The sequence below is a fragment of the Condylostylus longicornis genome, unplaced genomic scaffold (assembly GCF_029603195.1).
Source record: "Condylostylus longicornis isolate FDR11 unplaced genomic scaffold, ASM2960319v2 ptg000009l, whole genome shotgun sequence".
In the NCBI taxonomy this organism is placed as follows: domain Eukaryota; kingdom Metazoa; phylum Arthropoda; class Insecta; order Diptera; family Dolichopodidae; genus Condylostylus; species Condylostylus longicornis.
In genome coordinates this window covers 2,552,311-2,572,310 of record NW_026577978.1, presented here as the reverse complement: position 1 = coordinate 2,572,310, position 20,000 = coordinate 2,552,311, and positions in this window count along the sequence as shown.

The window sequence follows — 20,000 nt, the reverse complement described above, 5'->3', positions numbered from 1 at the left end:
GTAAATAAGGTAAGGTAATGAGTGATTATAATGTAAAGGTGAGAAATGAGAACAAATTAAAATTTTTATTTTAAGATATTATTCTCTTAAGTACATAATATTGTGTTATGAAATTCGGCTTTACAACTGCAAAAAAATATATAATTCACAATAATATTATGTAAATATTGTTAAATATAGGACTGACAATTCTGACAGTTAAATGTTATACATACATGTATACGCATAATACTTATGATTAATCACATTTACGGTATTTCCGGCAGATTTAATTCCGAGATATTTAATATTGAAAAGTTCTCTAGCAGACCTTTTAATATAAAATTCAGTATAAAGAAATGTTATTGTGTTATAGATGTGATGAGTGTCTGATGATGTGACGAAAGTTAAATAAGTTGACACAACCTTTTTGAATTATTTTTTTCCTTGTTATACCATTTTTAAGTTCATATTAAAAGAAAATCCTTGCTTTATTAAAAAAAATCGTGAGATGTCACTTTTAGTAAAGTAAATAAGATTTAATATTTTAAATTCTTTTTTATTTAATTTATTTAAATTTGTTTTTTGAATGGTGAATTAATATTAATTTTCGGTCTTATTTAACATTATTTATTTTACCTGCATATATGTATATAAATAATTAAATGGAATTTAATATTAAAATTTTAAAAAACTTAAATTTGCTGTTTAGTAAAAAAACATCAAATCAAAAACTGAGAAATATGGGGTGTATGAGGCTGTTATTCCGGTACATGAAAGATGAGTCAAAATTTTTTTTTTAGAAAAATGTATTTCTATAACTAACAACTGCATTTTTTTGTGAAATATCAGCTCAATATTTCGAAGTTTTATAAGGGATCGGGTGGATGGACGGACATACGGTTAGAATGAGAACACATCTTCAAATATTTTTTTGAAAAAGAGCTGAAAATGATATACATAACAATTTATAGAATTTAATTTCCCTAACAGCAGAGTTATAAAGCGATTTTCTGTCAATAATAAATTTTTAATAAAATATTAACAATTATTATAGCAATACACTTTGAAAAGATAAATTAAGAAGGCGATTTATTGTATTCTTGCAAGCAAACTTAACGGTTTGCCGATATATAAAGAATAATGGGACACAAGACAATTAAGTTAATTAAAATTAATAATAAAATTTAAATGTAATAGTAATAACATTTGATTTTCAAAATTAACTACTAGTATACAAAATAATAAAGAATAATTTTAAAATTTATCACTTCTATTATTATTTATTAAAAAATTAATAGTCTTGTATATATGTAGCTATACCACATTTAATATACATATACAAAATTAAACCGGTTCAAATAAAATTCATAATTAATAATAAATTTTTTCCTTTAGCCAAGTACAACGTAATTTTATGTCATATATTTTAAAAATGACATATTAAAAGTAGTAAAAATCCTGTTTAACAAGACATACATACATGTGTATTATTTTTATAATGTGCTCATTTAATTAAAATCACATGTTTAATATAAAATGTTGTTTAATAATTATTTAAATTTCTATGATAATTTATAACACTTGAAAAAATGTATAACAGTAATTGTTAAAATAATTGACGCATTTTTCACAAGAGTATTTTAAATAAAAATAAATATAATTATTGCAGTTTAAAAGAAATACAAAGTAAGATATCGGTTAGGGCTAGATGTTCAGCAAGATTCTATTATTTATTATAAATTTAATAAAATGATATCATTTTTTATTTTTACTAAATCTTGGTTTTAATTTACATTTTTTGCCATTTTAAATCAAGTTTGAAAGGCATATATTTTATTTGGTCATTTGGTAATTTTTTAGAAACGCAGCAACTAAAGTTAGAAGATTTATTAATATATACTACTTTCATACCTATTATAGCTATCAAACTTTCAAGGTGAATCAAAATATGTTCATCTTCTTGAAATCTCGTGCGTTAAAGTTCATTCAACTATCGCAATGTAACTCACTGCATTGGTTTTGTAGCTACACATTTTATCTGCTCGCAAGTTAATTTTGTTGTTTCAACTTTTCTTAACCTACTGCAAAATTCTTATGGAAATAAATAAACTCAGTCAAAAGTTTTACTGTAACTTTGTATAAATCTACCGCTTATTACTTTGGTATGACATTTAGACTTTTGATTAATCTACAAATGCTAGTATGTAATACCAAAAATAACGTCCCATTGCTGGTTTGAATCATACTACTAAGATATATTTGTGATATATTTATATTTTGAGTAATAAATTAATAATTTCCTTTTTAATCTAAATTATTTAGCGACATTTTTATTTGATTTTTCAATTTTTTCGGTATGGAAAAAAAAATTTGCACATTTATTACAAATCATATGAGATTTTCTTAGAAAATTTAATAATTTTCTTAGAATCAAATTTCATTTGGAGTATACTAAAGCAACTAATATAACGAAATGTTATTCATACAAGATGAGAAATAAATTTGTTAAGCTATCATTTATTTTATATGCGGGAAATACAATTTAATAAAAGCTTTTTAAGTGGCGCTTCTCGGAATTATTCAATATAGTTTGAGTTTTCGAATTAAAATTATGGTGTACGTGTAAATATTCACCTATACACAAATTGTATGTCATGTATTAAAGGTTTTTTTCGTTATGTTTTTATTGTTAATTTTTTTTTTTGATAACCCAATAAAATTAAGTATTAATCTGATCTGACCACTGTAACATTTTCAAAATTAGCATGAAAATTTTTAATTTATTATGATATTAAATTTTTAATTCTAGTTTAATATGAGCAAGTACATTTATATTTTAAATAGGTATAAGATTAATTATTATGATAAATCATACATGTTTGTTTGCATACAAGATAAGTTTAAGTGTGATTGATAAAGTATATGAAATGAATATAATGTTGTCGAATGATTTTTACTTCACGTAAGTTGTTTGATCAAACTATAATTTGTTTGTTAATTTCTACATGAATAAATTGCGTTTACTGGGAAAATGCATGTTAAAGCAAAATAAATAGCTATATGCGTTAATAATATGTGTTTCTATATTTTGAATTCAACTTCTTGCTGGTATCAATTAAAAATTATATAAGATTTTTATTCATCTTCATAAATTTTAATTTAAAAAAATTGCTGTTCTTGTATAGGCAACTTTAAAATTTTGCGGAATTTCCAACTATTTTTAGCAAAAGAGAAAATTAGTATATAGCTTATAATTCGAGTAAAAGATGTGAAAAAAAAAAACATTTACGTGACCATTAGAGCAAATTTAAATTTGCAAATATTTAAAAAGAAAACTATATTTAAATTATAAATTTCCTAATATTAATTATGTACTAAGAACTCCCAAACTTCTAGAGGAGGGTAATAAAATAATTTAACCTACTGCGGTTGCTAAAAGGTTTATAAAATTTTTTTATTGATTTTTGAAAATTTTCCATTGAAAAACTTTCGTTTATTATTCCTTTGAAAGTATGATTTTAATAATTTTCTTAAACATAAATCTCCTAAAGTTAAAATGCAAGAATGTTATAATATAAGAAAAATTTTAGTTGAAATACATGTGTAGTTGCCATTAAAATTAAAATTCAGTTTTTGGTTCCTAGGATTGACAAAAACAAACTTATAAATATTTTTTTTAGTTTTTATCCCACTTCAGCAAGGTAAATTTCTTTATCATATATATATTAGTAGGTAGATATTAACGTATTTTCCATTCTTTAGCCATTTCATATTAATATATTGAAGACATTCAGATATGCGAATGACGTCAAAGAAAGTATCACTTAATGGTGATGGAATGTTGTATTCAAAAACCGCAACATTATTAATAAAATTTTCTCTTATTGTAAATTATAAACCTCACACATAAATTTGTGTGTGATAAATTGAATTTGATTTTAAACCAATTTTGGTTTTGTTATAATCTTTCCAAAATTTGTACTATTTTTCCTATGTAATAGTGGAATTTTTTTGTTGGTTATTTCAATATTGCTTTCAATAATACTTTGTCAAAACTTTTACAAATGTTTGTTTAATTGGAAAGATTTATGATAGGCTTGATTAAATGTAATTTTCGTATTAATTGACCTATACTATCATTATCAGACTTATTCAAATAAAAAAATTCGAATAAGGCGCCCAGCTTTTTTAAGATTTTAATTATAAACCGAAATAATTAACTTAATTATTATATAAAATTCTTGTTAATTATAGGATGAACAAAAGAATTTGCAATAATAAGAAAATATATTTGTTTCTTACTAATTATGATTAAATCGGTGCTTACATTGACAGAATCTTCTAAGAAAAGATTGAACATTTGGAGTTTTCGGAAAAATCATGTTATTCGCCAAAGAATTCATTCTTCGATTTGCTAAGTGTTGATGAGTGCTTCAGACTCTTTCAGAAATTTTATGTTTTATAATATTTACAGTTTCTTGTATTTAAGAGGTGGTTTCCCTTATTGCCATTTTACTGTTTGTATTAGCTCCCTCAACAACTTTATTCTAAAATAAAGAAAAATTCGTAAATTTCCAAAAATTTTATCAATGAAAGTTTCAAGAGCTTTTTCTGCTCCATTATATATACTATTTACAAATAGATTTTTAAAAGTAAGTGTATATTCTACGATAGTCGATCATATTTGCATAAAAAAAATATTTTCCTATACTATATTATAATTGTTTATTATGCTTTAATAATCATACTCATATAAATTATGATTAGGTGAAGATTGTAATAAACTAGGATTATAAATTTTAGAAATTCAAATTTTAAATCAAATTCAAAATTTTTCATTTTAAGCAAAAATATAAGATAATTTATTATTAATATTCTATATTGTGTCACCATTTATAATACAATATAATTGGTCACTATATCCAAATTATTTCGCCTTTATTATATATTCTAGATTATTTCTTGGGAATTTCCAACTCTGGAACAAAAAACCAAATAAAAATAACAAAACAATTTTTATTCAAAGAAATCTTATTATTAATTTAGGCATCAAGATAATATAGAAAATCCCAAACGTGCCAATGTTATAAAATGTTATTCGCATCTTTGGAAAAAAAGAAAGAGGCGTTAAAGTAGGTGAATTTAAAATTGGTTGAAAATTTTTCGATTTTATTATTTAATTATCGCGATAATTATATTGAAATATTAATTTTTTTAACTGTAAATTCTACAATTAATATGCATAGGTATGTATAAATATGAGTAAATAAACGTATGCAAATGTACAAACATATAATATGGTGTTATATAGTTACTTACATTACCTTAATTTTCTAAATATAAATTCAGAGAATTTTTAATTTGCGGTTTTCAGCAGTCATTATGACGTAGGTAAACATTTTAAATAAAGGTTATGGTATTCTAAGAAATATGCCATCAGCAATTTATTATAATTTTCAATATAATACAAATATTATTTAGGCTCTACGTTATTTTATACACGTAAGCTAATAAAATAAAAAATAATTTTAAGTATATAGAAATATTATGTACCTATGTTTTTGTGTAATTATTCATGTATGAGTAAATAAAAAGAAAATTATTTTACTAAATGAAAGTAGAAAATCCGTAATATCTTCAGTAATTTAAACATTTTAAATAAAGGCTATAAAAATTTGCATTGTTATTATAATTAAAGTTCTATATAACTTTCTAAGCAGACATCGTGCTATTAACAGAAGTCTTTCTAAGCAGAAGGTATAAATTTTAAAATTTTAAAATCATATACATACTCATATCTCAGAAAAACAGATTTGCATTATGTGCTTCTCACTAAGGAATCAAAATGTTTAAGCATTTCTATTAACATCAACATTTCACCTTACAGTTTCATGGTTCAATTTATAATTGTATTGTGTAAGTAAAAATTTTTCTTAGAATTTAACCACATCCTTCTTCTTTGAGAGTTTATTTGTACGTAAGATTAATGTTGAAAATTTTTAAATCTAAAATTCATAATAAATTTATTATTTATTAATTTTTACACCATAAAAGTAAAACAACAATTATTTATGTGTTATGAATCATAATATAAAATAAGAGCTAACGTGCTACTTTTATAATTAGGTTACGTTATTTAAAATGTTTAAAAATAAAATTATATAAAGAGTTGCAATCTTTATGGCCTTACAATTGTGAATGAAATTTTAATAATCTTAATTATAATATAGTTTTAATTAAAATTACTTTCTAGGAGTAGTTTGGGATGGCTAAAGAAAATCACATATAAAAAACATTCTGTCTGAAAAATTCCCATCACATCTTCGAAACTGATCAAAATAGGTCTATATAGAATACCAAAAACAGTTAAAATAAATAATGCGCAATTAAAAAAAAATATATAAACTTGTGAGTGCGTAACAAAAATTACCAAAAAATTTTAATGAAATATTCACAATTGTTCAAATATTGTTCATATTCTGGTCAACCAGAGGATATTTATGTATATGAATGAGTGAATTTCAATTATTAATAAAATAAATTAAAATTTTTATTAATATTTCTTTTCAAATAATTATTAATTTATGTATTGTAGCGCAGAAAATTTTATATTTAGATTAATTAACCTTCAATATTTTGTATATTTAACTTATATTTATCATTGCGCATCTTTGTATAACAATTAAATTTGTCATAAAATAAATTTAAAGAAAAAAAAATAATAATTTGATACTTAATTATATACAGAAAAATTCGATTTCATTCGAATTCCCAAAAAAAAAAAAAAAAAACAAAAAAACAGAAAGTAGTTAAAGGTCAATATTTAATTTTCGAAGAATTTATTTTTAAATTTAATTATTTACAATATTTTATTTGTCAAAACTGTCAAAATAATAATAAAATTGACGTCAGTAATTGCCAAACACTGTTCATATACAATATTATGTATAAAAAATTGACAAAATATTTGTTTAGAATCTGTCGACAGACTTGTTTCTTTATATTGTTATATTTTATTCACAATATGGTATTGTTTTTCCAATTATAATGAACTTAAAAAATTATTATCTATTAAGTTTTATATTTTTTGGATTCCAAAGAATACAATTCGCCTAATTGGTGATTTTTGCAACTTGTTGCGCTTCTGTTTCATAAAAATATCGGAGGGTTTTATTTATTTTTAAAGAATCCTTGCCTCAAAATCTACCTTTAGTTATAGGCAAATATCAAAGACGTTTATCATTTTATTGCAGGTCTTAGGATGGGAATAAATGTTGGAACAGGTTTTCTTGGTTACATATGTTTAGATAGGAATACTTCAATTACGAAATTTAGATGTAATATGGCTGACGACTGTATTTTTAAATTATAATCATAACACATTTTACTTAACATCATGCAAATAACATTACAATGTTACTTTAATAATTTAAAATCAAGAAAAAACAACAAGTAAAAAAAATATAAAATTATAACATTTTTAGAAAAGTAACAAGAATATCCTACAGTAGTTAAGACAAATGAAAAGTAATTCTCTTCACTTTGTCTTAAATAAACTTGTATGAACTTGTGTAATTAATAATTTCTATTAAGATTAATTTTAATAAAGAATGAGTTCGGTGCCTTCTATGCATAATTTAGAATATCGTAAAAAAATATATATACATATGTAAAATATAGGAATAAGTTCAAAATTCTTAAACAAAAAAATGTTCGAAATTTAAATTTTGTCAACGTTTATTTTATAAATTTTTTCTTTCTCAAATTGTTCTATTTTTAAATCGATTTTGGGGACATAGCTGTTATTAATTAAAAATTTTTTAATCTCGTTTAATTATTAATGAAAATTTAATTATACATTTTATTTTTAAAAATTAAAAATAAAAAAAATTAAAGTTTTAACGTAATTAAAATATGAAATTATATTTTTAATTTCCTCAATTATTTCAAATTTGCGCGTTTGTATGTATGAATATGATTTATTTACGTTATTAACATAAAGTAAAAGTGTTATAATGTCCTCAAATGAGGGATTGATTTTTTTCGAACAATATTATTTTGCGTTGAATTTATTGACAGATGTGAAATTATTTTGAGTTACACTTTAGGACATATCCGTAGATTTCGATTTACATCAAACTTTCAGGCTAAATTGAAAAATTATAATTTATTTTAAAAAAGAATATGGAATTTCAAGAGTAACAAACATTTATGGCGCGAAAATTTATACAAAACTGATATATAGCCTGATAAGATCTAACATTGGTTAATATCTGTCTAATTAGGTCAAAATTTGACCTCCATGTTGGAATAAAAACAATATTTGATTGAATGGTAATTTCTTAATTTTTTACTCATTTGACTTAAGCAGTTTTGCTTAATTATCACAGATATATTTTAAATATTTCTTTAAATCTAAATTGACATATGTTTTTATTAACGGTTCTTAAAGTTTTCTTGCAGTCGAAAACGTTTGTTATGTCTAATTTTCATTTGTTATGAAGTTACAATGCTTTTGAGGCAAGAATTGTGAGTTTTTGAGATTTCACTCTATTAATTATATTTTCTAATTAATATAGTAGAACCTATTTCAAATCGTCTATCCTAGTTTAATTACTTTATCTACATATATAAGTTAACTTATATCAATGAATATAGTTTTATATAGCTGATAATACTTTAATTATTTGTAGGGTTTATTATTATACAAAAAAAGAGGGAAGAAAAAACATTTATGTTTAATTTAAAATTTACGATTATTTTGATTCGATTTCATGATAACAAAAAATATTAATAACTATTACAACAATTAGAAGAAAAAGAAGAAGACCCCAGAATATGATTACGAAAAGGGGGGCATCATTTATAGATTTTTGTTATCTCACAATATTCCAATCGGACCCACATTGTATATTTGCATACAGGGTGAATCATTAAAATTAATATATATATATATATATATATATATATATATATATATATATATATATATATATAATAGAAAATATTATATTAAAAGAAAAATAATAAAAAAAAAATAACAAATTTTTCTAAAATTGCTTGGAACATTTTCAAAAAATTTTGGAAAAATGGTGTACTTATTACTTTCAATATTTCTGTTCGTATGTTAACAAAAGTTTTACATCCGTAAATGTTGAAAAGTCGTGAATATTTGTGACCAGATAACGTACTTATTTAGTTTTTTGTCGTAAATAAACAGTTACTTCAAATAAACAATTATTTCATTTTAATATTTTGTTATTGAAATAATTTTTCTCCTTCAAGCCAAGTCCGCTTTAATTAAAGTTTAATTTTTTTCAAATTTTGATATCTTTTAATTAAATAAATTTATTTATGATTCACCCTGTATAATACAAATATTATTATGTAGACATAATTGCATTTATTTTATACGCGATTAAAATTAATCTGAAATTGTTATAAATATAGTAACATTTTTTTTTATAAAAAACCCAAGATTTTTAAAACAATTAAAATTAAAAATAAAAAAAAATTTAAAAATGTTAACGTGCTCTTAATTTTTTCCTTCTTTTCAAATTGCGCTTTATTAATTCAATAGTATTCATTGACGTAAATGTTATACAAAATATGAGTTGTAAAATGAATGAATTTTTAATACGAGAAGAGAAAATTCAAAACAAATAAAAAAAAACAATTAAATAAATTAAAGAATGAATTTGTTTTATAATTAATTAAATATGTAGATGATTTTAAAATATTATTATATACTTCAATAACAATTAGAGAAAATTGTATAACACTTTTTACTACAACCATATTTATTACTTTTCACAGTATTTGATAAAGATTGACAGTATTATAAGTTACTAGCATTGAGTTTCGTTTGCAATTCAATTAGTTAACAGTTAACTACATATAAAACACATTTTTATTATATACTGTTAATTGTAATAATTAAAATAAATTTTAGAATATCATATATAAAATATTAATAATATTGCGGAATGTTATTACATCTGTTAAATTAATTATTAAAACTATTAAATGTGAATTAAGTAAGATTAAACTTCGTTTAAGTTAAATTATTGTATGTATGTTAAAGTTTAAGCCTAATTACTTTTTATTTGACTATTATTTATTTCTCATAATTTACACAAACATACATATATGAGTTAATTATTTCATTTTATAATTTATTTTCATAAAATAAGTATTAACGTCTGTCAAAATTATGTAACTTAAAAAATTCTATGATTTTTTAAAATACCTGTAATTTGCAAAACTATGATTTTGTAATCAAAAAGTAAATTATTTGGAAAAGGTATTTAGAGAAAAGAACTCTATTAAATAATTCTATCTTTAGATTATAGGGTTGTTTATATTTCAATACTGTCTCTCTATATCTTAAAAATAAAATTTTTTACAGCTAAATATCATATACAATTACCAGACTAAATATCATATATAACTGTTGCCTTTTAGAAATCTAAAATTTGTAATTCGAAAATAGAAATAATTTTTTAAATCTAGAATTGATTCTATAACTCGTGTTTCTGGTATGTTCATGGATTTGTCAGCTTATTTACAAAATAATTAATAAATTAATGTTAGAAACACATTAAATGAAAAGAACAAAACTCAAGTAAATTTCTAATTCCATATGTTTTACAAAAATTATTGAAATTATGAAAATTGTAAATTTTCATGTAAAAAGAAAGTAAGTACATGAAACGTGAATTTTAATTTGATATGCACATAAAATACTTTATTTAAAATTTTGTGTTTCTATTTAAATAATGTTTTTAAGTTATTTAAAAAATTCCTGTAAAGGTAATTAATATTATAATTAAAAAAAATTAGAACAGCCGCGTTAAAAATCAGCAAATTGTTTTTTATAACTCTCTTATATCACCATAATAAAATCTAATTTGATTTACTCGAAATTTAATTAATTTTTTTAAAATCGAATTTTTCATTCTCAAAATGACTAAATATCTGAAATTATTTCTTCCTACAAACACAATTTAGCGGTTATAGAAGAATTAATCTTCCATTTATAATACAAAAAAATTAACATAGCACATTTATTAAGCAAGTTATAAGTACTTTGCAATTAGTAGTGAATCAAACCAGGCGGATGAATGCCATAAAATTTTTTAAGGTAATATAATTTAATTGAAGAAACTTTTTGAAGATGCTGACTAAAGTCTAGTGAGTATACTGTAATCATTACTTAGTATTTTTAATTTACAAGCACATTTTTAATCACTTCTTCTTAGGGATTTGATAAGCATGTATCAGATTTCGAAATTATATGATGTGTCCCAGAATAAATTATCCAATTTTTTTTTTGAGAAACGTTTCTTTAATTTTAATTTTTTCAACTTAGAAAAATTGTTTTGAATTTATTATTGCAGAATTTTTTTGGATCATTATTGTTTGGCTATGCAATACCTTTTTGATGACCCAACTTAAGCAATTTTGCTCCGTTTTAATGAATTATTTTAGATTTCATTATAATTTATTTCACGTTCGATTTTTATTATTATACGGATCTAAATTAAATGACAAGATTTTCTATTTTAAAAACTATACTTGCCTGTTTTTTGTTTTTTTGAATGCGGATCCTAAATTTTTTTTTTAAATCTAAACTGAATTTCAGATAATTTTTACTAGAACGTAAAAAAAAATTCTTGCATATTATTCATTGGTTTTTTTTTCTTGTTTTTATTTTTTTTTTATTTCAGTTCTATTTGAAATTGAAAGACGTCAGTCGAGTCGGTATTAATCTAAAAAGAAAAAAACAAAAAATTTAAGAAAAGAAAAACAGAATTGTGTAATTGATAATTTCTTTGACAAAGAAAAGGTATGTGTTTTAATAAAACTACAATTTACATACATATGTACATACAAGTAAAAACATACATAGGTACAAAATATTTTAGAACAAATTGAATTGTATAACTTGTGTATTTCCATGAAAATTAAAAAAATATTCTATTAAAATATGTATAACTATTGTTAAAGTAAATAAAAAATTAAGATAAGATGTGAAATAAATTGTTTAATTTATGAAACAATGGAAGTCTGGTCTGAAAGTCTCTTTGTTATTTTATCGGTAACAAAAGAACACAATAATTTCGAATGTCAGTAATTATCAGTATGTAGGTGCACATGTTTTTTTTTAAGGATGTATGATTCATTAATTGTTACAAATCCGTTTTAACTGCTAATGTAAATGTGTATGTAATTAATTGACAAGTTTCTTTCCATTTAAATATTTTTATGATTTTATTTTTTTCATTTTAACAATGAATTGAATTACAAACAAAAGGCAATCCATTGTAAACTGCATTTCTATTAAGCTTACCGCCTAATATAATTTTAAAAGAAAGAATGAAGTTTTCAATTCATTATTTGCTCAATAGAAAATTTTTTGTTTATTATTTTATTTACAGAGATGTATCCACATTCTGTATACCACATGTGTATATTTTCAATTTCGTAATAAATATTAAAATTATTGAGAAGCGCAAATACAATATTGAAATTTCCTTTTGAAAAATAATATTTCTAATGAAAAATATTTTAAATATGAAAAAAATATTTTCAAATATTTCTGACATTTTAAGAAATATTTTATGAACATTAAGCAGTATTTATTTGTCAAATTATTTTGAAACAGTCACATAGTAAACAAACATTAATTTTATAAAAAAATATTGTCGTTTAAACATGAAAACTTTATTTATTTAAAGTCTAAACTAAGTTGGCAAGAAAAATGGAATACCAAAAGAATGGAATGTGGAACGGATAATTATCAGGACCCGGGTTTGTCAAAATTAAATAATCATACATATTTTTTTCAATTCAGTTTTTTTCTTTCTGTTTGACTATAGTTGCGCACTCACTTTATGTTGTTGCAAAACGAAAATAAAAATTAATGGATCCAAATTATTGGTCAATAACTCAATACAAAATGGGTGGATACATAACTAATTAATTAAAGTAAATATAAAAATTCAAAATTAAAAATCGACATCTACTGCCAACACCGCACAATTTTCGATTTAGAAAATCGAGAATTTTCTCCATCGAAAATTGTATGGCATTTTCTTTGTCAAGATCGGTTATATTTTCTGATTTCATTCCATTTACTCGATAACTACGCCTTAATAATAAATATAAACGAAATTTCAAAAATTCAATTGCAAAATGCGCAAATTTCATACAGGCACATTCCTAAATAGAATTTCTGAGAATTTGAAATTTTAGTGTGAACTAATTAATGAACTAATCCTATATATAAATTTTTAATAACATATTGTTTTAAGTATAACGTAAATTTACATAAATCATAAAAAATTCCAGAATGCGTCAGTATATTATTGAAAAAATTAATTTATAACTTATATGTATACAGGAGATTGAAACAGTGCACTCAACATTTGCATTTACTAAGAAAATATTAATGAGGCAATTTCTTATTAAAGTACAATTTCTGGTATATAGTAATTGCATGTACTTTGTAGGTACTTCAATAGACCCTAATTAATATCTAATAGGCCATAATTTAAAATATCCAAATACTGCAAAATTATCTTATTAAATCATAAAAAAATTTTCAAATCTTGAACTTATTCTAAACTAATATAATTTTTTTAGTTTAATAATATTTTTAAAAAATTTCCTTTTAGATTGCAAAATGTTGAACTATCGAAATTTTAAACCTTAGATATTATTTATATTTAATGGAAATGCTTACGTACGTCTTGATAAATTTTAAATTACGGAAAAAAGAAATATTTTCTTATTTTGACAGACATTTTATTGCTTTATTATGTACATACACGAATATTTAAAATTTTTCAAAAGATGAGTAAGAACTCAAGGATATTTTATTCAAATTTTGTTGGGTAATTTTAGTTATACACAAATATAAGTTTAGAAATGTTAAGGTCAAATTTATTTTTTTTTTGTTAAGAGGAATTTATATTCAAGTTCTTATTCAAAACAAAGTAAAGAAATAAGTCTAAAGGTATTTAGGTTTGTTATATTGCAAATTTATGAATAAAATATATCCATTTAGAATTGTGTATAAAGAAATTTCAGTGAGTTAAGGTGTTTTTCATGTTGGTGCCAACTCTGAATCGGTTCGACAATGGCAGTATATCAACTAAATTTACCAGTATATCAAACAATACATCAATAAATTCAAAAAAATAGTGCCTTCAAAAATGGAACATGCTCGTCGTGTTTTTAAAAAAGCTGGAGTTCAAAATTCGTTCAGTATCGGAAGTATCTATCACCAATAATTTTTTTCGATATTTTCTTTTAGTACAATATTTTATTTTCTTTCCTTTTATGAATCAAAACAATTTCGATTTCATTTATTTTATTTTATTTTTTAACCTTGCTACGGTCAAATATTCATAAAAATTTTCTTTTATTTTAGCATTTTATTATTATTATTCCTTTTCTTTTGTAGAATCATTTCATTGACTTTTTTTTAAAGTGGGCTCCTTGAAATCATCTCATCATCATAAATATGACAAGAATATATACATTTTGTTGAACATAAATATAATAATATATTGTATAATGTAATATAACAATATATTGTTATATGCCAGTATTTGCTTTATAGATGAAACAATCAGTACAAGGAAATCCTTCGATTATATGGGAAGATTTATTTATAATTCACAATAATGATTGGTGTTTTAAAATAATATTAAAAAATCAAAACATGAAAATTTTAAAGAACTGCTCCCGCATTTAAAAATATAATAGTAGAGACTTCTTAAAATTTTTTGAATAAATAAATTAATTTTTCATCTGCTTTTGAAAATTCATGTGCGATATTATTATGATAGGAAAAATTCCATATGGTTTCTGTATTTATTATAGATTTAAGAAATGATGAAGGCAAACGATTTAAAAAACAAACTTTTTAAAAAAATTATTTAAATAAATAATAAATTTAAAAATGAAAATGATTTAAGTGCATTTAAGTATTAATTTAAGAGCTGCCATTAATTTGACTATATTGTACATGAAAAATAAAATAAACATTCTTTTGAACACAAAAAAAAAGCATTAAAATTAAGGGAGTTGAGGGTCAAACAAATTAAATTAATTTGTAGAATAATTCACTGAAAACTTTTTAAATTTACTTCAACAATTAAAAGTTAAAAGAAATAATGGTAAATCAACTCAACTAAAGTACAATATTGTTCTATAAAAAATCTACTGAGTCATTACAGCGGGTGAACTTGTAGACGCAATAGTTTAATTTATAAATTAATGACAAAGGACTTGCTTTATTACTCCTAATATGAATTATAAGACAAAAGGAAATTTATGTTATATTATTAGAGAATATAGATAGGAAATCTCGTCAGGATTATTATACTTCCATAGTATAAGGTAGCATGTTGATAACGATTTAAAATATACCTAAATATAACTAATTAATGTACTATTTTTATCTACTATATCTCTCGTTTTCTACTACATTTAAATAAAACAAAAAAACTGCCATGGTTGGGTGAAATCAAAAAATTACCTGAAAAATCATAATGACCTAGATTACCTCAAAAATCATAATGACTAATTTATATTAAATTATTCTTTCTTACTATAACACTTATTACATAGGTATATATTATACATTAAGTCTATGTAGGTGCATAAAGGGTATGAATGTAACTACATACATACTTATTCTAAAATTTTTGCTCAAAAACAAAATCTTAGAAAAATAATTTAAGAAAAATGTACCTAATCAAATATTTATTATCGAAAGCGAAAATTTTATAGTTAAAAGATTATCAACTATTCAAATATTTAATTTCCGAGTAGTACCTACAAAGCAATATTTCCACACACTATTGTTCTACAGGGTGAACGCCGAATTTTTAAACGAATTAATAAAGAGCTAACAACCATATTACTTGGTTGTCATGTTCTTTAAGAAATACAAGTATGTTAGAACTAATAGCATAATTAAATTATAGCAATTTTATAGGAAGTTTTCTGAAACTCTTAGATTTTTTTTCCCGTTGTTTTAATTTAACATACATAAGTAGATATGCCATCGCATACGCGCATACTTATTTGTCTGTGAAAATGTACATATGTATATGTACATATTCTAAAGGGTTGTCATTAAAGTTTTATAAACTAATATATCACATTATTTCGATGTCGCGGCTTTCCGAAGGAATTTTTTTCATATCTAATATACATAGATACATACTTAAGTATAAATACATACAACGTACATACTTCTTATGTACATATGCATGTATGTATGTACGTAGTAAAAAAAAAACACAACACTGCAGTAACAAATTTGTATGCACTTACCTTACGAAACATACATTATGATATCTAGATCCATCTTGCTCGGATTCATACTGGTTGTTAATGTTGCAGGATCCATTTAACTCGGATTCGGTTGTTGAATCGTTGAAGGGATCCACCCTGCTCGGATCCACTCGCTGTAAATGTTGCAAGATCCACCTAGCTCGGATCCTGTTATGAAGTCTGTTAAAGGGATCCACCTAGCTCGGATCCCTATTCTGAATTAAATCAACAAAATGAGTAATTTGAAATCATAAAATTTAATTTTTGAAAATTATTCTGGCTTGCTTTAAAAAGAGCGCTTAAAATAATGAAATGCGATACCCAGTGTTTACATAGGCAATTTATTGGCAAAGAAATTGCCAGTGTTGGTGTAGTACTATTTATCTAATTGTCATTTAGTTTTAAGAAACGGCAAATTGATGGCTATAATAACGTAAGCGTTTAACCAGTTTGTTTTAAGAATATCTGCAGTTGTTTTCGCTTTTTACCTCAGAGACTGAATCTGATTGGAATAAATACATAAGCAACAAAATCTCTTTCAATCTAAACGTGGTGCAAGTCTTATATGTCAACACTGCTTACTAGAAAATATTTTGTTGAAATACTTGCAGAAGTTCGACAGTAAGTTTAATATTTTATTATGAACCAGTAATAGTCTGGTAAATTGAAATATTTTAGTTTAGGTATGAATTCAGTATCACAATTTTTTTTGCCATAAACCTGCCCAAGTAAACGCTCGGCAAGGTGTAGAAAGACATTTTATGTCAAAAGTGACATTAAATACTGAAATGAGATATAGGCCCAATAGCTAAAATCAGATTTTCTTTTCTAATTATTATTTTTTTTCTAATTATGGGTATTTCTTAGGCATCAGACCATATTATCATACATGATATGCCGCGTTTGAAATGTAGTTATTTTAGGCTTCGACTTCATTCTCTAGCCATGTTATAAATGCTAAAAAAGTTATTTGACTAAGTAAAATAGCTGATGTTTTTGGACTCGAGTTTAATTTAAATTAAACTACAAAATTGTAACTATGAATTAAGAAAAAAAATTATTTCAACATTACAACAATAAAAAAACGAGATATTAGAATTAAATTTTTTTTAAAATCATTTTAAACCAATGAACCGTACCAATGAAAAATGTTTAAGGGTTATTTACTTTGACAGCTATAATAAAATTAACTGTGTTTAAGACGCAGCAGTAGATAGCGAGCTTAAAGCAAATTACAATAATATTTAGTTTTAATTTCTTTTCAACTTTCTAAATAATGGTGCTGCCGGTTTATCTAAAAAAAAAAATAAAGTATGTTCTGAGATTTATGAATCAATAGCACCTACTTCCTAGTAATTGCCGTGAAACTAGGTTAAAATAAAACATTGTTGACAAATACAACTTTCACATTATTCACTTATTTTAATAGAAAAAACAGATTTCGTCGAATGTATAAATAGTCTCGAAAGTCAGAATTCAAGGTTTGTTTTGTTATTTCATCAGAACGTACCTGATAACTGAATCTGATCTGATTCAACTTTTGAGCAAAAAAATGAAAAAATTCTTAGATATTTTAAAAATGAACTGGTTGAACGTATACGTTAAAGAGAATTAGCACTACGGCAGCACTAGCAGTTTGTTTGCTAATTACTTGCCTATGTAAACACTAGCCCATTGTATTAATTTCTTTTAGGCGCTTTTTTAAAGCAAGCCAAGATAATTTTCAAATTTTTTTACAATTAAAAAATTATAAAATTTTAAAATGAGCTCAAATTTTTTATTTTGTGAATTGGATAGAGAACAGGAATCCGAGCTAGGTGGATCCCTTTAACTGATTAAATAAGAGGGTCTCAGCTACATAGGTGGATCTAACAAGATTTACAACGAGTGGATCCGAGCTAGGTGGATCCCTTCAACTGATTAAATAAGAATATCCCAGCTACATAAGTGGATCTAACAAGATTTACAACGAGTGGATTCGAGCTAGGTGGATCCCCTCAACGATTCAAAAACTGGAACCGACCTAAATAACTAAATGGATCCAGCAAGATTTACAATAAATATGAGTTCGAGCAAGGTGGATCTATGCATTAATAAATCTTACGTAAGGTAAGTGCATACAAATTTCTTATATAGCGTACGTAGTGTTTAGTGTAGCTCTTTTTAACCTTAGTACATTGTAAGTGCGTACATATGTACATACATACATACTATGTATATGTATGTATATGTAATTGCTTAAAATGTGCATTCATATATTTCGTTGTTTGTGAGTTAAAGTACATATAACGGAAAAATTCGTTAAAAATTTTTGGAAGTTTCGAAGAATTTCTTATTAAATTTCCAAGATAAAAGCAAAACATTTTTGGTAAAATGGAATTATGAATGCTTGTCTTTCCGAAAGAATATGAATAAGCAATAATAATATGGGCGTGGGAACTTTATTAATCCCTTCAAAAATGTTTGTTTGAAGATATCATCTTTTTTTAAGCGGAATAAGCAAAAAACTTAAGTATGTAAAAATTTTCTGATATTTTCTTAAAATACTTATATCTTAAAAGCCGTAGAAATTTGATACTCACTCCGGCACTAAAATGTTACCGTTTATTGGTACTCAAAATAATACATAATTGCATACCTTTCTAAATCATCCTGTATATAGAATAATTTGGGGTAGGTATTTTTTTAAATATTTGCCTCCTACATAATAATAGAAAATAAATTATGTTTAAGCATACTATTACACATCTTTGCTATTTTGCCTCTATTAGCAAGTCTGTGTTTATTTGTAGGTTACTATATCGCACTCAATTTATGGATTACGCTAAACTTATTTTTCAGTATTACGTTGAAATCACATTTGCTTGCTAGGAAATGCTCGCACCAGTTTGAAATTTTTCCATTAAAAATAATTACCTATTTACGAAAAATTCATTTGAAATTCTAATTCTAAAAAAAAAAAAACGCATTCGATTTAAGAAAACAAAAAAAAATGAAAAGTAAATATTTTTGTTATTTTTTATTTTGACTCAAAAAGTTCTTTGAATTCATATTTTTTTGTTTCATAATAATTATTAAAAATTATGTTACAAGCCTACATATGTATATACATATAAGAATAGTGTAAATTAGGAGTAAATAAATATTGCGTTTGCTTTTAAGAATAAGTAAATATTCGTTTTTTAGAAAATTGAAAAATATTATTAAAAAAAACGGTACAATAGAATACAATAGATCTTAACTAAAGAATTAAATTTGAGGTCTATTTCGCAGTCACGCGAGATTTGTTAAATAATGATGGGTAAACGAAATGATTGCAAAATACATTGATAATTATAGGTAAGATACAATGATCGTCAACACTATTGTCCACGCTAGTGATGATATTAAATGGTCGATATTGTGTTATTTTGTGTACTGCAAGTGAAATAGTAAGCTCAATTGATATGGCTAATTTTGCTTTGTAGGGAATAGTTGATGCTTCACTGAAATATTATTATTATTGCGTTTATATATTTATTTTTCATTAATTCAAAATCCATGCAAGCAATATGCAGTGTTTTGTATTTACATTTGACATTAAGAAGACAGAAAGTGTCAAAATCAAAGTTTAATGTCATGTTTCCAAAGTACCCCACATTTTGTAATCTCATATTTTTCAAGGA